A 24,227-nucleotide genomic window follows, 5' to 3' on the forward strand; every position below is an offset into this window, starting at 1 on the left:
ACCAGCAAGAACAACTGAAGGCTTGAGTGAAGGCATTTAAGGACTTGAGCATGTGCTTTGTTGCATGAATGCCAGAGCACTTGGCAACCTGTTGAATCATTTCACCTGTAAGAACAACAACAAAATCCCTTGTTCTACTCAACAGTTACAATCAACCTCAGTTACAGCTAAAAATCAAAAAGAGTTAACTAGGAATTATGAACCCAGACAGGCTGGCGAAGTTCAGACTGCTACAGTGTTATCTTTTGTTTCAGGACTGCAAACTGATTCATCACCTCTTTCTAGATTGCTCATTGTGAAGCACAATGAATATTAATCAACCTTCGTCTAGAATATTGATCAAGTACAGAGTTCTCTGAATGGCTATTAAATAGTTGTGCACAGATTCTCTATTTTTGATTTGTGAACAAGACCAAAAAACCTATTCATTAGAACTATTTTGTATATTTTGTGTAATACTCAAACATGTTTTCATTCTTACTCTACAAGACTTTGATGAAGTTAAATTTTGTTCCTTACTTTTGTATAAAATAATCTTAAAAAAATATTTCCTTTTGGTTACCATGAATTAGCATTATTTAAGTCATTAAAATGGTTGTCATGATTAAAATTCTTCTTTGGAAATACATCATACCAGGATGCCAAGATTCTGACAGCACTAAGCAATATATCAAGACATATAAAAAAGGTGAAGAGTTTATGATACAGGTAAATTTACTTATTTTTTGGCTAACGCAAACAGAGTTTAGCTAATGCAAAATCTTCTTTAGAAACTAAACAAAGACAGAAAGAATCAATCTTGCAGACTTTTTAGCTCCTGGAGTTATTCCATAGGGTTGCAAATTTCACTTCCAGCAAGAGGCCATGGAGTGTTAAACCCAGACCTACTCACAAGAGCTCCTGCCAGCTCCCTCACCAGGCCGGGTGCCCCTTCCTGCTGCACTGCAGTCCAATCCAATGGAGCAGCACCCACCTCCTGGGTGGTTTTTGTATTTTGGAAGAGTTTTGTAGTATTTGCTCAGGAACTTGTTTAGTGAGACTAGAGGACGGCTGCAAAGCAATAGGAAACAGGCTGGAGAAATGAAGGGTGACTGAGCAGGCCACTTAATGGGAGCCCTGCACATGGGGAAGGAGGTGCCAAGGAGCTGCTCTGAACTCAGGGCTCAAGAGCTGTTATTAAGGCAATAATAAAGTAAGCATTGTTTGTCTATGCAGCTGGTGAAATCTCCTCAAGTCACCATCTTCCAACTAATCTAACATCTCTTCCCTTCAGTAAAGGAATGACCATCAACTAACCTTATTAAGACAAATTACAGTTTAGAGTTAAGCAGTGAACAGAATTTATGTCAATAAATTCTAAGCATTAAATTATAGTCCTCTATCTGGACTCTACTTTGCAATTACTGCAATTAAAATAACAGGGACAAGTGCCACTTGAAAAAGTAATGTAATATACATTTACAGAAGACATTGTATAACATCTGCATTGTATTTTTACTATTAAGACACCATTTGCTATTAAGACAGCATTGAGTATCAACTAGTTCTTAAATTCTACAGACCAATTTAGAATTCCAAATTTAGATCTGGATATTAAATGTATAATGCAATAAATGCAAAGTCATTGTAATAATGGTGTACAGATCTTCAAAATTTCTTAGGTCTAATAAATGGTGCTACTTTAAAAACAGTCAGAAACAAAAAACAAGCAGATACAATTTTGCCAGCAACATATTATTGAAAATATCATAGTTCAGCTGTACAGAAATTACAGCTGCCAAAATCTGTTGTCTTTGTAGTGACATAACTCCAGTGTTGCAGGTCAAATCCAACAAACAGCTGTTCAATATCTGAGGATTTTACTAAATAATGCAATACTACACAAACAATGGGATATGTACTGAACCAGCCTCAGAGGAAAGCAGAACATGGGAAAACAATTACTTTTAATCTTGTTATGGATTAAAGGGCTGAATTATATAATACATTTCTTACAAAACCTGACAAAATAGTGCTATGAAATGTGTAAATCCCCTCTTCCTATTTTCAGGGGTTTTTTTCCCTTTCTTTTCTTCTTGAGCCAAAATGTCATTTCAGCTCTTTTAAAACTATTTGCAAAACTGGGCCAAATTCCTAAACCAAATTCTGCTTAAGAAAATTTGTTGTCAGATTTACAGATCATCTAAAGAAGCATAAACCTCCTTTAACCTGGAAGGGCTGGATGAGGAGGCTGGAACATGCATGCCCACAGCTGATGTTCCTGTTTTAACAGGAGCAATGGCAGCTCTAGAAAAAAAAAATTGGGCTAAGCACTCAAAAAGATTAGCCCACATGGCAGTATCTTGTTGAAATTTACTTATTTACTCATTTTCATTTTTTTACTAGGAAGGTAATTTCTGCCAGAAAGGTAAAGGTGCTTCTTATTCAACTCAATTCACTTTATTTTACTGATCTGCATATGATACCCTTCATGCATTTACCAGTATCCACATAAATTACCTTCTCTTCATTTATTCTGGTTTCATATCATTGGGTTTTCCCCCACCTTTTTAACAGCAACAACTAAAAATAACCCAAAAAAACCAAACCAAACCCCTTCCATATTATCTGCTAATTAAATTCCTGGCGAAGAGAGTGAAACAATAATTAGATCACGTGCCATGTAAGCCCTGATTTCTGCACTGTGTAGTTGACTGCACTTCAGAATAGGTTTTATCTTGTCCCTGGAACCAGCTCCAGGCTGGCTGGAAGTTCAGCCTGGGGCTTTTACCCACACACGCCTGATGGGGATCAGAACTCTGCTGCTGCAGAGGGGAAGGGAGCTGCCAACAGTGCTCTGCTCTACAGGGCCACCTGTTTCACATCATACAAAAGCTGCCCTGGAAACTGAACTGACATGTGGGAAGTGGGAACAACCAAGGGATTTCCTTCAAGATTGTGCTACTGCTTCAAACAAAAATGCTAAGGCAGACAGAGCCCACTGCAACTCATGTAATTGAGAACATTCTCAAACACTCAGCTTAATTACCATTCAGCCCAGAGCAACATTCACTCTGACCCAGATGTACTGGGTTTAAGTGGCATGGTTTTGGTAGTGGGGGGGATACAGGGGTGGCTTCTCTGACAAGCTGCCAGGGCCAAAGCCAGCCAGCTACAAGGCAGACAGACCCACTGCTGGCCAAGGCCAAGCCAACCAGTGACAGCAGCAGCACCTCTGGAATAACACATTTAAGAAAAGGGAAAGAAAAAAAGCTGTGCAACAACAGCCAAAGAGAGGAATGAGAATATGTGAGAGTAATATCCCTGCAGGCACCAAGGTCAGTGAAGAAGAAGGGGCAGGAGGTTCCCCAGGTGCTGGTGCAGTGATTTCCCTGCAGCCTGTGGGGAAGAACATGGTGAGACAGCTGTGCCCCTGCAGCCCATGGAGGTGCCTGATGGAGCCAAGATCCACCTGCAGCCCACTGAGGGACCCCACACTGGAGCAGGTGGATGCCCCAGGGAGATTGTGACCTTGTGGGAAGCCCAGGCTGGAACAGCAGGCTCCTGGCAGAACCTGCGGACCCATGGAGAGAAAAGCGCCCACTGGAGCAGCCTCTTCCTGAAGGAATGCACCCCTTAGAACAGACCAACAGTGGAGTGCTTTGTGAAGAACTCACCCGTGGGAAGGACTCACATTGCAGAAGCTTATTCAGGACTGCACCTTGTGGAAGGGAGCCCACACTGAAATAGGGTAAGAGTTTGAGGAGGAAGGACCAACAGAGACCACGGCTCCCACTCCCTGTTCCTTTCTGCCACTGGCAGGAAGGAGGCAGAGAAATCAGGAATGAAGTTGAGCCCAGGAAGAAGAGAGGGGTGAGGGGAAAGTGTTTTCTAGGATTTGGTTTTATTGCTCAACATCCTACTCTGATTCACCTAGTAATAAATCCAATTAATTTCCACAAGCTGAGTCTGTTTTGCCCATGACAGTAACGTGTGAGTGATCTCTCCTAGTCCTTATCTCTCAAGCCATGTGCCTTTCATTTTATTTTCTTGTCTCTGTCCAGCTCAGGAGGGCAGTGACAGAACAGCTTTGGCATCAAGCCAGGGCCAACCTAGCAAAAACTAAATAGGTTTGGGGTTTTTTGTTGGGTTTTTTAGTTGTTCTTCAGATGTTTTTCCGTTGCTCTTCTGTTCATTGTTTTTATGAATTTTGGAGAAATTATTTGAGAGAAAAGTGCATGAATTCTCTTTGGAATCTTGTGTACAAAGAACATCATACTTCATCAAAAATATAACATTTCACTTTTTTTTGTATACAAGGGTGGATTAAACTTTACTTCATGGAGCAATATAAATCCTCTCTTTTTAGAAACTGGAAAAGAAATATTGTAAAATTACTGCTTGGGGAAACATACTAATTTCCTGTGTTCTACGTGTAGTTTGTTTCCTCTAGTGATACAGAAATGTGTATTCTGTTTACCTTGAAAATATTCAAAATTATGTGTAAATGTTTTGAATACATTAACCTCACATTTATTAACTTCACTAAATGCATAATACTAATTTCTGCAATGCAAAGTAAAATCAAACCAAAATAAAATTTAACAAGCATCTATTTCTTTCCTGTTATTTTTCTTCAGGTGGTGTCTAGGGAGACTCATTTGATGTGGGTATATTACAACTGGCAAGTGCCAAGCAGTTTTACCTAAGGTGATGGGGAGAAGACATAAGCCTGAACAATCAGTGGCCTTGCTCTTCTGGAAATAATGTCTCACCCCTGGCTAGCTCCTCCAGACTTCTGCAACTGCCTTAAAACAATCCTTCCTCCTCCTGCTGCTTCCTTGGGCAATTATTACATCTTGTGCCAGGATGAATACACTTTTGCCTAGCTGATTAAACATACCTGAGATTAGTAAGAGAAGCAATTTTCACTACATGCCCAGTGGTGAGACAGAAGAGCCTGTGAAGCTGCTCCCCACCTAGATGTGTCTCATTTGGCTCTCCTTTGTCTGATGTAGCTAATAACATATTGTTTCTGGACTGCTTTTTTCCTATCTGTCCTTTCCCATCTTACACATTAATGAAGAAAAATTATACCATTTTTATGCAACATGGGACTTGTTCCTATATTATAGCTTTAGTAATTTCTTCTTTTAAACTTCTTAATTTACTTTAATAAAGGATTTTATGTCCGTACTCTCACCATTGCACCATATATATACTAGGACACCCTTAATGCCCTTGATTTCTCCTGCTCTCTTTCTGTGGCACATCATAATTTCTAGGGCTTTTTTTATTCTAATTAATTATAGGATGTTGGGAGTTATTAGCTTGGAACTTTTGGTGTGTAAGTGGTGTGGGGTTGGTGCTCTGAAGTCCTTTTTAAACTAGCTGTATATTACATTTTTGCAGCCAGCTAGACTCCCTGGCTGCACCAGTACAAAAGGGAATAAAGCCAGCAAGAAAGCTCCAGTGCTGGATCTGCAGCCATTCCCCTGCTCCCCTGCTCATGCTCTCCCTGGCAGAGCTGTGTTTTGGGGGGGGACTGAAGTGGCCCATGGATCTGCTGTATTCACCACTGCAGGCATGGCTGCTTATCCAGATGGTTTCTGGCATCTTGATCCTACAATTTAAAATTATCTGGTGCCCCCTCCCAGCCTCACTCCTGTGCTTAAAGGCCATTCTGAAATGCTAAGTGCCTAACATAACTGGATTTTTTAACACTGGTTATGCAAATGAGGTGATACAATCCTGGCTGGGGGTTCATAATGAAGTTTTATTCTTGTGTCTGACAGATGTCACCATCATTGATGATCCTATTTCACACTGGCTATACTGTAATTTTACGTCCTCAGTAAAGCTTAATTGCATGTAAGTTGAAGTGTTTTTTCACAAAAATTTGGTATATGATGAGGCCATAAGGCTGAGGAGCCACAAACAAAGTATTTAGGACATTGAACACAGGGTTTGCTCTACAATTGCTCTAAACATCAAATTGCTCTACAAAGGCTCATTTACATTACTCCCAAATAAACTTAGCCAAATCCTGGGGGTTTATTACTTAAAATTATGCTGATATTACACTTTACCATCGCTTGACTTTCCTAGAATCCATTTTTTTTTGAAGGCTAGTACTCCTCCTATGCCAAGTGGATTGTTCTTCCCTTTCTTGACTTTTTAATAATGAAGTATCTGAGTATTGCATCTCTAAACATATGCCATGTGAAGTTTCTGTAGGTCTGAAATAAAAAAAAAAAAATACATTTTTTCTTAGCTGAATTTGTGACTTGCATTAAAACGCCAGATTCTCTGGCATGGTTTTAGAGCTGAGAGGAGGGGATTTTTAAATAGTATCTGATAACTATAGGAACCAATGAGAAATTTAGTGTCTTGTTATGGGAAAATAAGATACATTCAATGAGGTCTGAGCTTCACACATACTACTATTTCTGGTGATCCAGTGAATGTACTCAGATTCCATGAGCAAGAATGACCTGTTCAGTCTTACATACCTATAAGCTAGTAGCTGCCATGATATCCTACACAATATATGCTATGAAATAGCATTGAAATGTTCCATCCTTCTGGTACCAGGATGAATTTTAAGCCAATTTATGAACAATTAATTGCATTCTCACGTTGCCAGAAGAAAGCCCACCCTTAAGGACACTTACCAGAGCAGAGAGGGCAATACTTTTTGCTACTGTTCAGATTCTAGGTAGATTCTCAGCACTAAATACACACTTTAGTTAGAGTGGTAAAGCATCAGAAGCTGGGGCAGCCACAGACTGAGAGCAAAGCACGGCTGTCAGAAAACGTGCTCGCAGTGAGTACAGTATCCTAAGTGACAAATCAGAATGAGATAGTACTGAAAAGCTGCAAATTTAGCATCTGCCTTTGAAGACAGGTGTGTGGGAGAGCTACTGCAAATGGCACCAGCACCAGCCAGACGTCCTCTAGCACAATGCAGAGGCTTCTGGTCAGTATTTTCAAAAGAACTCAGACCACAAGTGCAAAGGCAGCTGTTTGAGCACATTAGGGGAACAGAAGTCTAATTGGAGTAGAATATTTTAGTTTTCTTATTGTGATAAATATCAGAGAAGTTATGATTTCTTTCTGTATACCATCAGAGAACAGACATGAGGCAGAGGAAAAGTCATGTCAATTAAAGGGTATTGAATCTGAGCTGTCCAGCAACTATTTTGGCCCTGAAAGCAGAAAACAGATTAGAAGGACAAGCCTAAAAGGAAACTGTTTTAAGGGAGACTAGGCACTGCATAACAATAAGGCCCTGTCCTCTATTCCTAAGAATGGGTGTATATATTAAAAACTGGAGTATATCCTGAGAAACAAATGATAAAGAGCTGGAAATTAAAGTTTATGGATCACTGTAAAATAAACCTTTAAAAATAAATACAAAGATAAGCTGTTGCAGCAATTATCTGCTGAACAATTTTACTGTATTTGGGTAAAACTTAATGTGGCACCGGGAACATGTAGCTATAAATTCATATGGTGGTTAGTATTATGTTCCAACTGTGTCCTGTCTTACATGGAAATAACTAGACAGAAATAAAGAAATTAAATATATCTCATATGTGATTTATGTTAATTCATGCTAGAAATAGAAAACTGTATTTTTTAAAAAAGGATCTAACAGGAAACCTTTAAAAAGAGGCTCTGAATAGCTGCTTTCTTACTCAGCTTTACTGTGCAAACACCCATCATTCAGAAGACATCTTTCTACAAATTTCTTCTGGCAACTCCTGTCGAGTCTGGGGATGGCTACTGGAGGACAATTTATAGGTCAATGCATTTTTCAGAAGCAGAAATCATGATCTGTGAGCAATACACACGATTCAATTAATTATTTCTGACTGATAAAGGTAATAATGATGATGATATACTCAATTTAGATTGTCATAAGGTGTTTCATTTGGTACCATGTGACCTTCTGATTATTAAGGAAGTAAAATGACACAAACTACATTAAAAATTAAAAACCCTTCAAATTAAATCTTGCTTATTAATATGAGGTCAGAAGTCCAAATTCAAACTAAGAGCCCAAGTATTTTAAATACACTCAATGCTGTGCAGTATAAAATTATGTTTAACTCCTCATTAGTGATAGCTTAGTTTTCTATTTTCTAAACTGAGATTTCACCAACGGGGGTGTAATTTATGAAACAGAATTCTGAAAGGCTCATAGAGATTTTTGCAGAAATTTATTCTTCTGTAGCTAAAATCAACTCACAGAACCATCATGATTTTGAGCAAGTTAATTGTTTTGATAGTCCAATGAAAATTGGGCTGTGTTCTTCTTAAGTGAAATCTGCAGGTGGCCTGGCATTGCTGAAGCTTTGTGCTCTTCCCACAGACAGACAATTTGTGAGAATTGGCTACTATGAAATTAGGCCTGAGGTGGCTTTTTATAGCCTTCCTCAATCATTTGAGCAGACTAAAAAGACAATGAACTCCATTCTCTGTTCCTTCAAATCCCTTCTCCGCTGTGATGCCTACGAAAAATTGAGAAGGAAGTGGTAGCTGATGGCCACTGTCAAGAGTGCTGCCAATATGGTTTTGTTATTACCTTGTGCTCCCCAGCTGCCCCAATCCAATTTCTCTCCCTTGTATGCCCTATGGCATGGGTTCTGAGCATGCACAACACAGAGAGAAATGGAAACTGGGTGATTATGGGCAATCCTTTAATAGAAGGAAGTCACAGTAATTCCTTCACCAGCATTAAGATCCCTATTCCCATCCAAACCCAAACTACAATGTCTGCTTCCTCCCACATGCAGACACTATTTCCAATTCAGACAGGGCAAGGTAAAAGAATTTCTTCCACAATTTAATCACAAAAGCTTTCTAAGGGTATAGGCAGATGCACATTTTGTCTGTACAAAGACATTTTATGGAGCTGTGTATGGAGTGGAAAATAAAAAATCTGCTCTGGAAGAAGTCCAGCTTGGCCTCTGAAAGCACTAACACCTTTAATTGAAATATGCTGAACAAACATGATCTGCTGAGTGCTGAATGCAGTGCAGTTCTCCTACAAATGGAAAGAATGGCTGTGTCAAATGGGATTATTTCACCAAACCTTTGTTTCACCAGCCCTTTTTTGGCAGGGCAGTTTGTGGAAAGGAGTGTACAAGACCAAGAAGCTTTGTAGCTTACTTCTCAAGAGTATCTGTGTTACAGAGTGATGCCCTGAATGGCACCTGCATTGGAGACCCATTTGCCTTCCCAGTCCTGATTCAGAGAGCAGCAGGCACACACCTGACCAGCCTGATGGAGAGAAATAGGCAGGGGGAGTGGTACTCAGCTCTGCATAGACCTGTCTCCACAGCCTGTCAGGGATGACAGTCATGTTCTGGGCTTTTCAAAGGGCAGTAAAAAAAAAGATGCATAGCTATCTCATAAACTCAGATATAGCCAGACTGAGCTTCTAGATGTAAGGCTGAGAGTGAGCTGATTTATCTCAGGGGAAAAAAAATCTGTTTATAAAAATGCTTTTCTTATTCAGTAAGATTACCCCTCTCCATTTCACTATTCCCTTTCATGTGTGCGTGAGTCTTAAAATGTGATAATCAGAAAGTACCATCTGCATAACAAAATCCCCAGGAACAACTGCAGAGCCTGTGACAACCAGCTCGCATTTCAGAGGATACAGCACATATTAATGCTTTACTGAAGGGAACTCATCCATCTTCTCAGACAGGAGTCTGTCATTTGCACCCTCATCACACCACAAAACACCGCATCTTACCATATCTTCACATCTCACAGTCTCTAATGTGTCTGTTCCCTCAGTGTGCCAGGGAGGTGAGAAATGCTATCACCCCATTCTGCTCCTGGGAATCCACGTCAGGCAACACGTCTGCACTGCCAAGCAGCTCAGCCCTTGAGTCAACTCCTCACAGGGATCATCTACACTGCAGGGTGTGAGTTCACTGGAGTCAACAGGTGAGGGAAGGCGGTTCACTCCACAGATTGCCTCTAGCACCAAGGTAACAAGTAGGTTTGGTCTGTACTGAACATTCAGTCCTCTGATTCCATCCTGTCCCTAAGCTTATCCCTGCACGTAGCCCAGGACACACAACATCTACCAGTTTTGTGTCTGAAAAAGCTACAAGGCAGGGGAGGCTGTACTTCACACAAACAAAACTAAAAATAACTCCATAAACCTACATTAAAAAAACCAACTCTAAGAGTAATAACTAAGACAACAAGTCCACCACAGGTGGCTGAGAAGGAACCCAAAGCCAAATGACAAATACCGTAGTCCCAGGCAATCTGTTTGAGAGAGTATGGGCATCAGGCACTGTGGCTATAACTGCTCTCCACCACTGCAGAAAATGATCTGTATTGCAGCCAAAACCAGCACAAGTTGGTCCCCCTTCCTGCCACCTAGCCAGCTGACCCCAGAGTACAGCAGGGGGGGGACAGCCTCCCAAGCTCTCCTTCACTTGGGAGCTGACGTTAAACTAAGGCATAACATTGGCCAAGGAGGCCAAATCTCTCCTTAGGGATGATGTACACAACAGAAAAGATGTGATCAAACCAAAATCATGCCAAAGGACACTGACCAACACCAAGCATTTCTCTGTCTTCACTATTCATAGCTTTCCTTTAACACCCATCCTAGGAGCAGCCTTCCCCATGCCTGCCTGTCAGCTGCTGCACAGGACACGTGGTAACTTCAGGGCTGCACAAGATGGGAAGGCAGCGCTCTGCTGACCACTCCTGTGCCCTTCCAAGCACCCTTCCTGCTGCACTGCCTGCACACCCTGTGCCCACCCACCTGGGGCACCCCACATGCTCCCTCCCAGCTCACAGTCTGCCTCTGGAAGGAGGCTGAATTTCATCAAAAGCTGTCACACAATCTAATTGCAGAGCTCAGTTATCTTAACTGGCAGGTATACAGCTAATTGTTCACCTGTGGTATGAAATCTCAGGAACAACGTGCTACATAAATAGAGAATTTTTATACAGTGTAAGCAATGTGTGCAGCAGGGTGTCACAATCACTGTCAGTGACTGGTGACAGCTAGACTGTCTCATCTGATAAATAAATTTCACATTGCTGAAGGTAATTCATGGATTTATTTGTGTATCACAGCATATAAAATAAAGGACCATTTAAGGATATTTTCTCCTCTATGCCTTTATTTTCAAATAAAATTTAGTTTTCACTAATAAAAGAGGTGTGCAGAGCCATTTACTCATGGGAACTGAGAAATTAGTTCCTGTTTCATGTGTGTATTCACCATGACAGCTATGCACCACACACACCATGAAACAGAAAAAGTGAGCTAGAATTCCTCACATCAACAAAACACAACCCCTGCTAAAATCAGTTATTCCATAGGTAAAACTCCCATAACTCTTGTTATAAAACTTCTGAGTTCCATAAACTACATTTTATGGAAACCCCTTGGAGAATAGTATATCAAAATATACTGTTTTGATACTGAGAACAGTGATGGTTCTCTGCTTTATTTCTGACCATCTACAGGAAAGTGAATGTTGATTGACAGCATATTTTATTTAATTTTATTCTTTGATAAGGACTGAGCAAAAATTGTGCCCCTTCATAATGAAGCTATTTTTAAAATAAGCTTTAAATAGTAAGAGGGTCTGTCTGTCCTCTAAGATAAGCAGAAAGACAATTTGTACTTTAAAACAAATTATGGACTTAAATAAATGGTTATCTAAATTTAAGTAAAAAAATTTATTTTACTTTCTGGTGTGTCCTTTCTCTTTTTTCTGGGGCAAGTTATATGAGTTTTTTTTTCTTTTTAATTAGAGCCTTAATAGATAATCCTCAAAACAAACTATAAAGTTTATAGATGCAAAAAATTGTTATTATATGAACACAGGATTACTGTATTATATTTTTATTGTATTTTTCCTCTATCCTACGATAACCTTTATAGTATAAATTTCCAGTAAGAGAATAATAAAGAAAAAAACATTCTTTTTTAAGCTAAGAATATTGTGCCAATCTTGGTAGAAAAAATACAAGATAATTCTATAGTAAACTGTCTCTAGTTGAAAATTCATTCATCAAAACAAAGTATAAGGTTGAAAGCTTATTTGAGAGCATTCTGAGAGGTCAATAAAAATGACAGTAAAAGTGAGGACTGTAGAACTAGAGTCCCTGCCAAATAAGCAATAAAGTCTCTTATTTACATATTTCAGGTGGCACTGATACAGCCTGATACACTTTGGGCTACATTAGACATTTGCATTCCTGCATTCAGGTGTCATTATTAGATAAACTAGAGTCTGGCTTATATTTATACACATATATATTGCTTTCAAGCAATGGTTTTCATACTCTGTCTCAGTGTGGGATTAAACACACCAAATATATGTTGAAATCTTCACACCAACAGTAATCTAAAGCCATCTACACAGCAAGCAGCTCCTGCCAAACTATTAGATGCACTGCCCACAGCTTCCCCTATTACGAAACACAGACTCCCTCTGAGTTATGAATTCAGGGCTAGCACAGAGACAGCAGCCTGTCTTGCACATGACAAGATACGGCCATTCAGGTGACTGGTGGCTCCTTGACTCCTTGACTTCCAGAAACATTGAACCAGCTCCTGTGGCAATGCTTGAGGGAGCTTGGATAGAAGAACATGTGTAGGTGTAAACCACACATGCAGGTGGGACTGCCCAGCGAGTCTTGGTGGAGGAGGCAAACCTCCAAGAGAGTGCTCTCGCATTCCCTAAGAACAAATTAAAGGAGCACTTTCTATGTAGTTGGACCAGGCAGGAAAGCACAAGAAAAGTAAAACTCTAGTGGTTAAACAGTCCTTAACTGTGCAAATAAAATGATAAAATTAATGGTAAAAACAACATAAGAAAATTGGCATAATGGTTGTGTTTTCAACATTAACATCTATGATTTTATAACAAAAGTTATGTATGTACATGCATACCTCTACTTATATCTATATATATGCTTGTATATATACACCATTATTATCTGAAACCCATCTAAATGGACACAAATTAAAGCTAAAAGATTAATTTTAACACAAGGCATTTGAGATGGCTGGCGAGCCCTATTTACACATTTCCTGTATTTTTATATATTTAAAGAAACATCAAAGGTTTTTAACAAGAAAATTATATTCTCATAGCCATAAAGTATACTCCTGTGATTGCATTAGAGTGGCTGTGCAGTATAACTTCTTTGCTTGTTGACAATGGTTTTTGCTATGTTAATTAAATAAGTCTGTGATCTTTATTCATTAAAATTAATGCAATAATATCTATGTTGAAGGTTCACATTGGACTCAATCTGGCAAGCCGAATGAAACAGCTTCACTGGAGTTACTCTAACATTACTCTTGACGAAACAGAGCTCTGACAGGAGATTCTGTGTGAAATCGGTTTACCCTTGCTTCACTTAATATTATTCCAAATCAGCGAGCACGAGTATCTTCAGAGCAGACAAAAATGTCTTCTATTAAACAAAGCTATGGAAACCACAAGTCTCCAGGCGACAGGTTGTGGCGGGCACGGAGCCCGCTGGCTGGGGCATTCCTGCTGTGATGGGGAAATGCCGCCGGCGTCACCGCGGAGCTCTGCGGTCCAGCCCTGGTCCAGAGCCGTCAGCTGGAATTAGCCCAAAGGATGGCACTGAGCACGGCTCGTCAATTCCAGTAACAAGACCTGAAAAAAACAGCAAAGGTTTCATGTACGAAACCCGAGGTGCCTTCAGCGCTGGGATTATCTCCCAGAGGAACAGGAGCTGCCCTGCTCCGGCGTTCCCGGCGGCAAGGCTGCTCTGCGGAAGGCAGCGGTACCTGCGGGCAGGCAGCAGGTGATGGCTCTGCGCCGACAGGCGAGCGCGCCGCAGGGAACAAGAGAACCTCGCTGCTAGGATTGAAAATTCCCAAATCTAATTCACTCCACGCTGAGACCAACAGCGGCCCTTCCCACAACACCCGGGGCACTGGATTAAGACTTGATGAGCAAGAGCCAACACAGAGTCGAAGTTCAGCATCAAAAGCAGAAACCATCACTAATAACATTTTTGTTCTGTTAACCAGGTAGGTTACACCTGAACCTTGGCAGAAAGGAAAAATACAGGTTACATTTGATTCGTGACCATCTATATTTTATATATAATTAATTCAGGCAACAGGGAAAAATTAGAAGATGAATAGTGAAGTAATATCAAATTAAAAAAGATTGATTAATATTTAGGAAACAGGCAGCTGACCCAGCCACCCCCAGTAGTATGACTCACAATACTATTTTCATATTTGTATTATTTAGCATGTAAAGACCTTAGCTGAGAGTCCTGTTCTGCTAAGAACTTGCATTAAGTACTCTGAAAATATCTTCCCTGATTAATTTTCTACTGAGCAAAAAATGTTTTCATTAAAATTTTATGTCTAAAATGGCATCTTTTGATTCAATCCTCCCAAAATCTAAGTGCTAAATAAATAAAAAATATTAAAAAATCCACCCTCCAACCAACATGGAAATTACTTATTTTCTGGAGGCTGGAAGAATGGAAATACTTTCTATGATTTCCAAGGGCTGGCAAAAAAATTAATTTCCACTGAGGCAGGAAGAAGAAATTGACATTAACTTTTTCTCTAGCCCTGCTTCACAGATAATAAAATAGAAATATTAAGCAAAGAGTTTATATTATAAATAGATGAAGCACTTAAAAAGACATGAAGGCAGAATGTGTTTATGTCTTTCAGTCTTTAGAGACAAGAAATTGAAGTATGGACAAATTTAGCAGAATTTTACAGAGAAGCAATATTTGGAACTAGTGAAAGGGCCTGATTTCAGACACCAAAGAAATAAAAGACATACATTGCATTAGCTAATATGGAAGTCTTAATCATTAAGTGATACTACAAATGGACAAAATCCAGAGAAAACAGTAATTAAGGAAGATCCCTTGTAATTGAGCAGCCAGAAGTAGAAGTAGAGTGTCTGTCCATTGAGCCACGTGACTGTCCTTTGACAGAATTTACATTATATATAAGAAATTTATAATACATCATTATACATATAAAGTAGTGAAGAAGCAATACAAAGGAGGTTAAGTTAAAGTTAAACTAACTAAAGACTGAAACCTATCTGTATTTTGATTAACCTGACAAATTTTTAGAAAGAACTAGCTCTGGATGTACACTAACACTGCATATATTTTTAGGGATTGATTTTAAAGATCTGAGTTTTCCATCACAGCAACTGAAAGTACCAGAGACCAGGGATGGTGTAACAACCTTTTAAGAACTGAGACACTCCCTTCAGTGACTGACCGAAATATGGGGGTTGCATATCCCTTAATGATGGAAATTACTAAGACCATTTATACTGTCAATAATATAGATGTAATATAAGCTTTATTGGATTCTGGTAAAGTTTACAAGATTTTCTTTTTGTAATCAATTTTAACCTATTAAACATAAGCAGTATGAGAGGTTTTTTTCACAGAAAATAACAAAAATTAGGAAATTAGATGACAAAGCTGGAGAATGATCCAATACCTACAGAGTGCAGTAGGCCTCGTTCCATTTCCAACACTGTGTTTTGGACCAGGACTTTAGTAATGAGGACTTAAACAGCAAAATTAGGCTGTTCAGTCAACATTAATAAATCTTTATTAAGCAGTACTACCATTGCTGGGTTTGTAAAATGAACAGAGAGTGAAGAACTGTGGCCTCCAGAATGCACAGTCCATCTCAGACAGGAGACCTCCAAGGGAAGCCAATAAGAAATCCTTTGGAAGAAGCCCCCTTTAACACTTCAGAAATTACAGACAAATACATCCACTGACTACACCACAACTGGGGTACACAAGGTGAGAGCCCTCTGTTACACAGCCTGATAATCTTCTTACCTAGGTATCTATTACAATGCAACACTTCAAAACTTTGTCTTTATCTAGCTGCTCTGTTCTACTAGAGCTTTCTCTTCAGTGTATCCTTGTCCATATGAGACAAAGGATTTGAATGAACTATGTAAAGGAGTGTTTTCCTTAACTCATTTTACATTTTCCACAATTAAATTTTACTGGTCTTCAGGAAAACAACATATAAAATAAACCAATGTATCTTTCCATAGCCTTCAATATTCCCTGCATCATTTGTTCTTCCACACTGTATCTTCTTTTTTTTGAATAAATAAAACCTTCACCTCTTTCTTCACATGGGAATCTTTTCATATGGAAGACTTCTTTGTTTTTTTTCCTCTGGTCTTTTCTTCCTACTTAATAGGTTTCTGGATTAGAAGTTACCAAAGCAGATGGATTATTCATACTGAGAATGACAGTGAAGAGTTCCTAAGCATTATACAGGAAATACTACACAAAGTCTTACATTTCTTTTATGATACATATAATACTTTCTTCTATGAACTATGAACTGAGAAAATACCCTGGGCTGAGCTTCTTCACAACAAGGGGCAAGATTTTTGATGGTATCCTGTTCTGTTAGGAGAGATATACAGGAAACATTTAGATTGTATCTTTCAAAGTTTTGCCATGTAGATTTCTAAAATTACATTTGATACCAAATAGTCCTTTCAAAGTATGTGTCTGCTTTGATATTCCAAAATACATTTGTGTTGTCTTCAAATGTGCTGCATTTACAGATCATTAAAAATAAATACTAAATCAACCCTAAAAACCAGCTACTGTCTCATGGCTTGTTTGAATGATGCTTGTTTTCCTTCATTTAGCATAAAGAATAACTCCAGTATTTCCTCTTCATGGCTCGCTCTCGGCCTTCCTTTGGGTGTAGGAGTGAGTGCACAGGTAAAGAAAGGCATGTGCATGCACAGGCACACATAGGTACCTGTATTTGTGCATGTGTACAGGTACATAACTCTCCTCTAGTGACCAGCTACAGAAATGATCCCTGAAAGTGTACATTAAGGTATTAGAGAGCCTCCAAGGTAGGGATACAAGGGTGGTGAAGGGTAAACCTTATGAGGTTTACAGAAGGGGAAACCTTATGAGGAGGGGCTGAGGGCACTTGGTCTTGTTCAGCCAGGAGGAGACTGAGGGGAGACCTCACTGCAGTCACAGCTTCCTCCTGAGGGGAAGTGGAGGTGACAGTGATGATCTCTTTACTCTCATGACCAGTGACAGGACTCCAGGAAATGGCCTAAAGCTATGTAAAGGGAAGTTTAGGTTGGATATTAGGAAAACATTTTTCACCCAGAGGGTGGTCAGGCACTGGAACGGGCTCCTCAGGGAAGTGGTCACAGCACCAAGCCTGACTGAGACCAAAAAGCATTTGGACAATGTTCTCAGACACATGGTGTGACTCTTGGGGTGTCCTGTGCAGGGCCAATGAGTTGGACTCAATGATCCTGATGGGTCTCTTTCAACTCAGCATGTTCTATTGATTCTATGATAACTAAATATATATGTATGTGCAGAGAGATAGTACAAATCAGCCAACCTGATTTAACATTGGTGTAAGCACACCACTTTCAGCTATGGGATCCCCCAAAGAAATGTCTAAGAGAAAGTTCACAGGCCCTGTCTGCTCTGTAAGAGATGTTGAATTAAAAAAAACACTGTGTATACTGAACACAAATCTTAGTGACAGATAGGTACACAAGCATACGTATCTCCATCACAGTCACAACTTGCTGGAAAGGAAATGCCATGCATTTCCAGTTACATTACTCTAAAATAAGCAAAAAAGTTTGGGGGGGAGGGGAGGGGGGTGGGAGAAAAAAGTTTTAATGTGGGAAGAGACAGAAAGCATTAAAGGAAAATTGAAGATGCAGAATGCCAAGGTGCTGTATGGTAACAGCTGTGCTCTGCTGCCATCCTGAAATTCTGTGCACTGAGCAGCAGCCTGACAGACACAGGGCTAAAACTGCTGCCAGGGATCAGTGCCACACAAAAGCATCCTGGCCAAACACATTCCTGTGCAGACATTGTGGCTCTATCCCAAGGTTTCCATCATACCAACAGATCTTGGTGTAGGAATTATCCCTGAGGCATATGATCTGAGCTCAGAGTCAAATCCAGTAAAGGTGCACTGTCAAATGGATGTAGGCAGGGCACAGATGTACTTGCAGGTTCCTTACACCATTCAGGCACAGCAATCCTCAGTCAGATGCAAATGGTCTGGGAACTCAGACAGGTCAGAGCTGGTTAAGCCCACTGGGAACTCAGAGTGGTTAAGCCCACTCCTAACCAGCCTTTCCCTGCACATGACAATGGATGCACATCACTATGACTTCATTTTCCCTGAAACAGTCTAAACTTTTGGTTGGGATTGAAAAGAAATTGCTACTGACACTCCAAGCAGAGCAGCTGCACTACCTGGGTGTCAGTCTTGTAAGAGTACTGTGAAATCCTAGTTGGAAATTCAAAGTATGTACTTTGTCAGAACAAAGTATGATTTCTGCAAATTATCAGCCTTTTCTAAAATTATAGGCCTTTTCAGTCTTTTCATCTAACAGAAAACATTCTTTCTCTCATGTTCCTGACATTAATTTATTATTTTGTGGAGAAAGACCTCAAGTTACCTCAACTGAGAGATCACCATCTCATTGGGTGACTGGAAACAGGAATGAAAACATGAAAACAAAAAGTCGATGGCCCTTGCACTGAAGATTTTAAGGATTTTCAAAAAAAAAAAAAAAAGAGCAGTGGGCGTTGGGAACTGCAATAACTTTAAGCAGCTGGGTATCCCTAGTAAAGAACAGACAAAAGGAATACAGAAATATATTACATCTCAAGATAGAGAAGATACTTCACCACTGTCTGTACATTTACAAGCTTTTTTGCCCCCTCTTTTATTAACCCATTCTGCAGTCTCCATCTTCTTCCTCTTTCACAATGCTCTATTCACCATGGTCAGCTGTAAAGGACCAGAGAACAGAAAACTTTCTGACACCACTACCCCTTGTCTGCCTGCTGATTGTATAGATTTGTATAGATGGTATTGGTCTTCTCAACACATGAATTAGCTTTCTGTAGTTCTTTTTGGAAGCTACACTGAGAATTTCCTAAATTATTCCCAGAAGTAAAAAATAAAATGGAAACAATATCTACTGCAGTGGCAAAAATCTAAATGTTTTCATGTTCTCCCTTTCTTTTCCTTCATTCCCAATTGAAAAATCTTTGTGAGTAAATGCTGCAGTTGATGCTACAACTGTTCAAGGATTATCCTTATGTCCTGTGTGCTGTTCCTACAAACATGAAACTTTAAAGCACATACAGCAGTAAGACTGAGTGATGCCCTTGGTTCGTTTGTTCAGACCCAGTTATTGAGGCATAAATAGTGTGCTGTGTAATACCATGAACTGACCCAGGAGTGCCTATAATACACAGGTACAGTGAGACCTAGAAAAACTGAGTGCTCAATGTTAAAACAGAGAGCCAGCACTACCTGATTTCCTTGCCCAGGTCTTACAGAGCTGTGACAAATGACACAGTACTTCCCCTTCTGCAGGATGGAGTTCCATATGTGACTACCTCAGGGGAATCTGCAAAGCTTGAATATTAACATTCAAAACCCACAAATTCTCATCTTCATCATTCTCTCCTTCCTCCCCGCCCCCCCAAAAGAGTTTTCACCTAAATGCAAATTAATTTTAAGCTGTCACAAAAAGAATTAATTGCTGCATTTAATCTGTTTTTGTTTTAGGAGTATGAAAACTTCATGAAAGTGCATTAAAAAATGATATGTTAAATGCTCCCTCCTGAGTCACTAAGTCACTGTGGTCCATCATTGCATATTTAATTACATTTAAAATAGAAGAATATACTTGAATTGATAGAGCATAATGGCTGCTTTGGTGCTGCTGTAGATATTCATATAAAGACTTAAAGAAACACATGGATTACTGACCTGACAGGCCACAACAGTAACCTAAACAGCATCATAATCTCTATGATGAGAGACTTTGAATTCTTCATATTTCATGGACCCCCTGACACAAGGGATGGAAACAGGATAGAGGTTTATAATAGAAATGCTGACACAACCTTACCTATAGCTGTGCAAATGGTGCTTCTATAATTAAACTTTACAACTTCAGCACCACTAGATAAGTTGCTACTTTTTAATCATATTAATCAGAGCTTCATGTTTCAATTGCCATATATTATCATGCAGTGTGAACTATAAAAATAAAAAGATTCCCAGCCGCTAAATATCACAGCTGTTATGAAACACAGAAGTATATTCAAACACTTCTCTGTAAGTGCAAATACACTGAAGGAAAGCCTCAGATGATTATCCATTTTTTTGGTTTTTTTCCTAACACATGGGTTCAACATAATGGCCACAGAAAGTACTCTGAATGCATTACAAGAATATCACTGAACAGTAAAAAAGTTTCATTAATATCTGCCCTGTTTCAAATTTTCCTATCAGCAGTAAAACAAGTCTACTGTTTTCTATGACAATGACAGCCAGAAGCCTGCTCTGTCAGAGGAAGGCATTGAGATTATTCTTCATGCACTGCTGTTTTCTTTAAAAGCCAGCTCTCCAGCAATAGCGAGGAGTGGGTGGCCAAAATCTCACTGCTTTCAGTGGTCTGAGATTTGGAGCCTGGGAATGTTTTATGTAAATATTTCTCTTCACATTTTCTCTTCATTTGTCCGAGTGATTTACAGCTTTACTTCAGCAAGGAAAGTTTCCTCTCAAAAAAGCTATATTTGGTGCAAACTGAAGAGATATTGCATTGGAGCTGAAACCCTCTATTTTTACCAAGTGGGCATGGCTAACTACAACAATAAAATTAATCTATAAATAAAACTTGGTTGCTTACCATTCTCTATTGTCCTGAATTTGCAAATCCTTGCATGCTGCATGCCACTTTACATGTACCATGTGATAAATTCCCACACTGTCAGTGCCTACTCCTCTACAGCACCAGTTTTATAACACCTTCTGGAGACAATTGTGCTCTCCTTTGAGATGGGTGGTTACAGGTATGTGACCTGTGTGTCACAAGGGGTCTTGTAAGCAATCAGTGGAAAGAGCATGCCTGTAATTCTCTGTGGGGGAGACTATGCAATGGACATTTCTGAAAATTATAAGAGCTGTAGCAATGCATAGGAGTTGCCATAGTGTTATTCTGACCCCTGAAGGATGGAAACAGAGTTAACTTCATATCCTTTTTTTCTCAATTTACTCAGTATACTCTATGAATGTCAAACTCTAAACTGCATTAGCAGGATATTTTAGTGCTTGCCCAGACCTATCCTCCAGAAATATGAATATAGTTATGAACTAATAGTGAATGTACTTTAAAATACTGATGTTTTCAGGCAAGCAGGAAAAAATGATTTTTCAGGCTGCTGTAGGGTAAAATTACTGTGAGTTTGATAGTGCATTAAATCTAGTAGGTATGTGAAGATCATGTTTATCAAAAGATGTAAAACCCACTCTGCCCTCACCTCTTCTTAACTGAAAAGTATTTTAGTGACATTTTGCTGGAATGGATTCAGAGTGAAGTGGGGAAGGACACAGGTCAGTGATGATAAGATCACTCATTTCAGCTGAGTTAAGATTTCATCAGGCTTACATTTTTCAGAAAATGCATGTGTTAGAGGTATGGGCCCTCAGCAGTGCCTTTGTGAGCTTATCTATCTTCAAGGAGTGCTCTTCCCCCTCCTCCCCCTGAACAGATAGGAAAAGTGATTCAGGATTCTAAAAGGGGCATTAAGGCATATCCTGATACTGCTATCTTTGAGGACAATTTGCTAAAAAAGTCTGAGTTAAACCAATGGGACTCCTGTTACACCTTTGCTCTTCACCCACTCACTTCTAAGCCGCCTGAAATGCGTTAAGGGACCACCTTTTGTGTTCCTGTCAATGTAACAGGTGTATGAAGCTGCTGTATCTGACAATACTTTTTCCCCACGTCAGTCACGCTGTATTGTGACACAGTGGAGCAGCACCCTGCCAAAGCTGCGAGCAGTCGCTGCTCGCACCGAGAGAGACTCAGCACACAGCGCTGGCGGTGCTGGGCGCCGCGCACGCCCGGCCGAGCGGCACCGGCTCTGCCTGGAGCACTGAGGGTCAGCAGAACGCCGTGCAAGGAGCCAGGCCACGGCCGGGGAGAGGAGGAGGAGGAGGAGGAGGAGGATCAATTTTAATTTCGGTTTTGTTCCTCCTCCGCTCAGCTGTTGCCATGCACCCAAGTCCCAGGTTGCGGTGTGACCTTGCGAAGGAGCCGGGGCCGCTCAATGGGACCATTGTGCAGCCTGGCCGGGGCTCCTCGGGAGCCTCTCCCGGGTGTGGCTGAACCAGCCCTCGGCAGCCTCCTCCTCCTCCTCCTCCTCCTCGTCCTCCGTGAACTCCCTGTCCCGGGGAAACTCCGCCAGCAGCACGCTGATGCAAAAGGCAGCCTGCAAGAGGCAAACCCCTTGTCAGGAGCTGAGCAAGGATCTCCCCTCCTCTGCCCAGGTCTCCATCCCTCGCTGCCGGGAGCGCTACAAAGTTAAGCCAAGTGATCGATACGCTATAGGAGAATATTATTCCACTATCGGCGACTGATGCCACTGATGTAATCAAGTTACATAATCACCGTCTTTGCACAAATACATCCATCTTCCTACAGACAGATCTGCATATCTTCTTCCATCCATTATGCATGAACTCACCAGCAGTACATAAGGGTACATATTTTCGCACACACTATGTAACTTTAGCATTGCAGTGCATTGCACTGCACAACGTCATCACTATCGATTCCCTCAACCTTCCCCCATTCCCTCTTATCAGAACTGATTTTGCAGAGAGAGATTACCAATGTGCATTGCTCGGATCCCTTTAAATCTTTAAAGGCTGAAGTGCTTCCCTCACTCGCTTCTGTTCTTAAGAAGATGATCTTTCCTTTTTCTCTCGTCTCGTTTCACACCACAAGTAACAGGAATGAATTCCCACACAGTCCCTCAGCCAGATGCATGTATGTATGAAATACCGAAGATAGCATCTCTGTTTGCACATCTTCCAACTCCCATACACGTGGTCTGAGATTTCAGTAGGTAAGTTATTGGGTAAAAAAGATATTTTGTAAGAGCAGCTGGATGAGATATTTTCAGGCTAGTGACATTTATGGTCTTTCTCTACTATGAAACTGAGGGGATTCTGTCCTTAGCACCTCTCAGTTTATAATTTCCTTGCAGGATTTACAGGAACAGTTGTAATCCCAAATTACCAATGGCATTTAACCCCTTTAGCACCAGTGCACTGTACCACGATCAATAAGGATCACCACCTTAAAGTTTAACAACTTGAAAAGCAGATTTTCTCTACCTCCATTGCAGCTATGAAATGCAGCAGAACGCTGCACAGAGTTGGAAACATCTTTTCAACCAGAGGATGGGATCCGATCTCATATTAATTAGATTCCATCACAGAGAGCTTCTTAGCTGTCACATAACCTTTCCAGTCAAATATATTACAACCAGGGAAATAAAAAAAAATGAAAAGAGGGAAAATTAAAGATTCCTTGCTCTTACAGTACTCTCCTAAATCCAGAGGATGCATAAATACAGAGGGAGGAGATTTTTTTTTTTAATTTATCGCAAAAAGCACTCACCAGAAGACCCACTGCAGTTATTCCACTCAACTGCCAATAGCGGCTGGAGCCCCTCGCATCAGGGTAATGCAGCAATCCCGAAAGTGCCCATTTCAGTCACCCGCCACCAAGTTTAGCAATGCCGGGCTTTTGCCTGGATAAAATGACCTTACCCACAGGAGTCTCCCGAAATATTCCTCCGGTGCGATCAGTCAGCGAGGCGAGTGCCGGTCACCACACTGCGCACTCGGCCGGAGGAGCCCCGTGTTTACTCCTGGGGCTCAGCTGGCCGCGAGTGCCGCGGACGCGGCGCCCATCCATCCACCGCTGCCAGCTCCGCCGGGGGCGCAGGTAATTCCATACAGACTTCGGCGCCCCCCACCCCCCCCGAGTCGCCCCTTCCTTCCTAGTTCAGAAAGTGCCCGCGTCGCCGGCGGGAGGTACCATCCAGGTGCGGCGAGGGGGGGCGGGGGGAAGGGGGCGGCCGGCCTGGGGCCCCCGCGCCGCCCGCGGGCAGCTCCGCGCCCAGCGCGCCGGATCCCGGCTGCCCGCACAAGTATCCGGCGATCGACGATCCGGAGGGGGTTCCTGGGTTCCTTTCCTGGTGCTGGGCGAATGTGGGGAAAACGCTCCGGAGGGGGGGGGGGGGGCCGGGGGAGGGTGCCTGACGGGTCCTAGCACCCGCACCGCAGCGCC

The 24,227-nt window shown here is 41.0% G+C and overlaps 1 protein-coding gene across 3 annotated transcripts in view; it reads right to left on the bottom strand.

Annotated features, from left to right (window-relative positions):
- The window catches only part of IL1RAPL1 (interleukin 1 receptor accessory protein like 1), a 689,590-nt gene extending 665,410 nt beyond the window's left edge, over positions 1–24,180 (bottom strand). The window contains exon 1 of one of the 3 annotated variants that reach the window (XM_054654990.2): positions 23,705–24,180. The gene's annotated coding sequence lies outside the window, so the exon portion shown is untranslated. Of the gene's footprint in view, positions 1–23,552 lie in introns of all 3 variants that reach the window. The other 2 variants (XM_077172083.1, XM_077172087.1) reach the window with 2 other exon arrangements.
- Between the last annotated feature and the right edge of the window lie 47 nt (positions 24,181–24,227).

Source organism: Agelaius phoeniceus, chromosome 2, assembly GCF_051311805.1.
Source record: "Agelaius phoeniceus isolate bAgePho1 chromosome 2, bAgePho1.hap1, whole genome shotgun sequence".
Lineage (NCBI taxonomy): Eukaryota > Metazoa > Chordata > Aves > Passeriformes > Icteridae > Agelaius > Agelaius phoeniceus.